This window comes from Mus musculus, chromosome 7, assembly GCF_000001635.26.
Source record: "Mus musculus strain C57BL/6J chromosome 7, GRCm38.p6 C57BL/6J".
In the NCBI taxonomy this organism is placed as follows: domain Eukaryota; kingdom Metazoa; phylum Chordata; class Mammalia; order Rodentia; family Muridae; genus Mus; species Mus musculus.
The window spans coordinates 142,255,805-142,260,181 of record NC_000073.6 but is presented as its reverse complement, the minus strand read 5'-3'; the positions used below and the strand labels follow the sequence as shown (position 1 = coordinate 142,260,181).

The following is a 4,377-nucleotide window of genomic DNA, read 5'->3' as shown; positions in this document are numbered from 1 at the left end:
ATCAATTGCAACTGAGGCTGTGTGGGGAGCCGCACTCACATTTGCCATTATAAGATGGCGCTGACAGCTGTGTTCTAAGTAGTAAATAATCTGCACATGTGCAGGGGCAGTTTTCCCGCCATGTGCTCTGCCTTTCTCGTGATGACAACTGGGCCGATGGGCTGCAGCCAATCAGGGAGTGACACGTCCTAGGCGGAGGATAATTCTCCTTAAAAGGGACGGGGGTTCTGGCACTCCCTCTCTTTGCCTCTTCGTCTCTTTCTCTTCGTCTTTTCCTCTGCTCTCTTCCTCTGCCCTCTGCCTCTCTTCCTCTCTGCCTCTCTCTGCCGCGCTCTTCCTCTCTTGCTCCTGAAGATGTAAGCAATAAAGCTTTTGCCGCAGAAGATTCCGGTTTGTTGCGTCTTTCCTGGCCGGTTGCGAACGCGTGTAAGAAGGCTGCACCTTCACCAATGGCCTTCCATGGCCTCTCACAGTGCCAAGCCTCAGCTGCTCTGCATGAACCCTTCATGCCTTCAAAACAAGTACCACCTGGGTGACCCTTACACATTACCAAGTCCCATTGCAACAGGAGTACAACCTTGGCTATCTCTGGAACACAGCCTCTTTGTGCTTTCAGAAAACACTTCCCAGAAGATGTCACCTCAACGATGCTGGTCTCTTCTTAATCACCTCTAATTTCTTAGCTCCAGCTAACCAGCATCAATAGTCCCAGTAACGCAAAGTTTTTGCTTTAGTAGTTCTGGTATCTTGTTAATCACAGCTGATTCTTCAGCCCCAGCTAACCAGAACCACAGAATCTTCCCAATCAAAATAACAATGGCCCTGGAAAGTCTTTAATTTTCCCTCTAACATTTCACAAGCCAGACCTCCATCTTCTGCACTGTTCTCAACATTATCTTCCAAGCTCCTACACAACATCTGACAGAGCTCAATGAATGGATCTTCAATCTTAAAGTTCCACAGTCCTCCCCAAAACATGGTCAGGTTGTCACAGGAATATCCCACTTTGCTGGTACCAATTTGTCTTAGTCAGGGTTTCTATTCCTGCACAAACATCATGACCAAGAAGCAGTTGGGGAGGAAAGGCTTACACTACCATACTGTTGTTCATCACCAAGGAAATGAGGACTGGAACTCAAGCAGGTAAGAAAGCAGGAGCTGATGCAGAGGCCATGGAAGGATGTTCTTTACTGGCTTGCTTCCCCTGGCTTGCTCAGCTTGCTTTCTTATAGAACCTAAGACTACCAGCCCAGAGATGGTCTCACCCACAAAGGGCCTTTCCTCCTTGATCACTAATTGAGAAAATGCCTTACAGTTGGATCTCATGGAGGCATTTCCTCAATTGAAGCTCCTTTCTCTGTGATAATTCCAGCTTGTGTCAAGTTGACACAAAACTAGCCAGTACAGAAGGGGACTGGACTTTTTTTTTTTTTTTTACAATGAATTGTTGGACCCTTCAGACAGTTATGGGAAAGGAAATGATTTATGAAGAGAGATGATACCACTTTGCAGAAACCAAGGCAATGATGGCTTGTGTGGTAGTTTGAATACTTGTTTATGTTTACTGACAGGCAGCATTCCTTGGAAGATGTCACAGTCGGCTTGGGAAAGGCATAGGGAAAACAGAATACATAGGACCAGACAACAGGATGCAGGAGAGAATCCTAAGCTATGACACATCCAGGATCTAGGAAGTGAGCATGGGCATCCTCACACCTGACTTGGGCAGGGATATAAAGACCCCAGGGTCAGAAGGCTCCACACCAGCACACCTTCCTCTCCACCTGCTCCTCTGATCTACTCCATCCTCAACCAAACACCAGAACCATGACCTGCTGTGGCTGTTCAGGAGGCTGTGGCTCCAGCTGTGGGGGCTGTGGCTCCAGCTGTGGGGGATGTGGCTCCAGCTGCTGCAAACCTGTGTGTTGCTGTAAGCCTGTGTGCTGTTGTGTTCCTGTGTGTTCCTGCTCCAGCTGTGGTGGTTGTGACTCCAACTGTGGGGGCTGTGGCTCCAGCTGTGGAGGCTGTGGCTCCAGCTGTGGGGGCTGTGGCTCAGGCTGTGGAGGCTGTGGTTCTAGCTGCTGCAAGCCTGTTTGCTGCTGTAAACCAGTTTGCTGTTGTGTTCCTGTCTGTTCCTGCTCCAGCTGTGGAGGCTGTGGCTCCAGCTGTGGTGGATGTGGCAGCTGTGGCTCCAGTTGTGGGGGCTGTGGCTCCAGCTGCTGCAAGCCTGTGTGCTGCTGTGTGCCTGTCTGTTCCTGCTCCAGCTGTGGAGGCTGCAAGCCCTGCTGCTGCCAGTCCAGCTGCTGCAAACCCTGTTGCTGTCAGTCCAGCTGCTGCAAGCCCTGCTGCTGTCAGTCTTGCTGCTGCAAGCCCTGCTGTTCATCAGACTGCGGGTCTTCCTGCTGTCAGTCCAGCTGCTGCAAGCCCAGTTGCTGTCAGTCCAGCTGCTGCAAGCCCTGCTGCTGTCAGTCTAGCTGCTGCAAGCCCTGTTGTTCATCAGGCTGCGGGTCTTCCTGCTGTCAGGACAGCTGCTGAAGCTGGCTGCCATGTCCCCATGTGTTGCCAGTGCAACATCTAACTCTCAACTTGACCCCTCCCCTCTGAACTGCTTCTTCAGCTGTGGCCTCCAGTTTATCACTAGGTTCCTGGTTATCCTGCATGTTCCCTTAGCACTCCTGCTTCCCACAGCTTCAACTCAAAATTGGATTTTAGTGCCATGAAGAGGCCATCTGCTCATCCACTGTGTGCAAACAAATTCTCTGCAGTCATGTACCTCTAGTGCCCTCACCATAGCCCACCCACCTCGTGCAATAAGGTGAGCATTCAGACTTACTTGGACTTGTAAGCCAAGGAATAGCAATCCCTGCTTTATTTTAAGTTGAAAATCACAAACTAATAAACACATCCCATGGACCAATGCAAGCATACCTCATTCATTCACCCCTCCCTGTCCCTCGCTCTCACTCCCTGGTTTCCTCATTTTTCTGCAGGTCTGTGTGGGACTCTACCATCCTGATGGTGGTGCTGGGGCAGCTAAGGTCTCCTGCCTCACATCTCCTTCTCCCTGTCTTCTCCCTCTCTTGGGATTCCTCTCTATTCAAGGCTTACTAGATTTGTTCAGAGGGACACTGGACTGCCAGGCCAATAGAGGCCCTGAAGCTGTGATGGCTCCAGGCTGTGTCAGACCCAGCCCTCTGATGACTCCCTTTGCAAGGCTCTGGTTTTCTTACTTGTTTTGTGAGTGACCTGCAGATCTCAGAGCTCACACATGTCCACCCTCACCAAGACCTTCTCATGGGTCATTTTCATTGAGCTTCTATCAGGTTGCAGCCATACTTCTTTTCTGACATGGAGCTGTCTGTAAGGGACACAGAACTGACCTGTCAAGAGCAGAGGAGGACTGTGCACCCAGCATGTCCTCTAAAACCCTCACAGGACCCTGGGCTATCGGCCATGAAGACTATCCTTCATGAGAATCCTGTGTCCTAAGCAAAAGAAAGCACAAAACCTAAAGACCTGGTCCTGCTCCTCAGGACCTTGTAGGCATGGCAGTGAAACTCTTGTCACTCTGAGGACTGGGAACACATGATCCACTTGGGAAAGGGAGCCCAGAACTCAGGGGTAGAGTTTAGGAGAGCTAAGGTCCAATCTTTGAATTTGGCACCTATATAGGAAAGAAAGATTATTTTTCTTTAAGCAATTGAATTTATTATTATTTGGTGATATTGACATGTATACATACATGCATACACATATACATATACATATACATATACATATACATACATACATGATTCAAGAAATGCTTGTCTCCTTTCATCTTCAATTCAGGAGCTCAACCTCCAGTTCAGTTCAAGCACATTCACCCACTGAGCCATCTTGGCAGGCTCTTTTGTTTAGAAAGGAAAACTGTGACCTTCCCTACAACCACCATGTAGCTCAGTGTGGCCTGGAATCTGTAGCTTTCTCCCCTGTGTCAGCCTATCCAGTGCTGGGATTACAGGTGTACTCCAGCATGCCTGGATGAACACTGCCTCCCAGAGGTTTCTTTCTTGCTGAAGCAGAGACCAGGCACTGTGGTCATGGCCTTTACAAGTCTGACCTAGGTACTGATTCTGCAGTTCTGGATCCTGGCTCAGCTCTAATGTCTGCTGGGCTCCATCCAGTCTGCTCAATGCATTGCACTAACATTCAGCATGAACTGAAACACTGTCAGAAGACTTGATCCCAGAGCTCAGTTCCTCTCCACATAGTGAGCATTTCTGTCTATAAGGCACATTCTAGGCCTGTTGGGTTATTATCCAGTTGTAGACATATGTAGTACCTGAGCTCCCTACTGAAGCTTAATACAATTTTGTGTAAATATGTCTAGATTCC

At 49.1% G+C, this 4,377-nt stretch overlaps 1 pseudogene across 1 annotated transcript; it reads left to right on the top strand.

Moving 5' to 3' along the window:
* Window positions 1–1,801: 1,801 nt before the first annotated feature.
* Gm2431 (predicted gene 2431) lies at window positions 1,802–2,535 on the top strand (annotated as a pseudogene). The gene has a single exon (NR_163798.1). The product of NR_163798.1 is annotated as a predicted gene 2431 (transcript).
* Window positions 2,536–4,377: the final 1,842 nt, after the last annotated feature.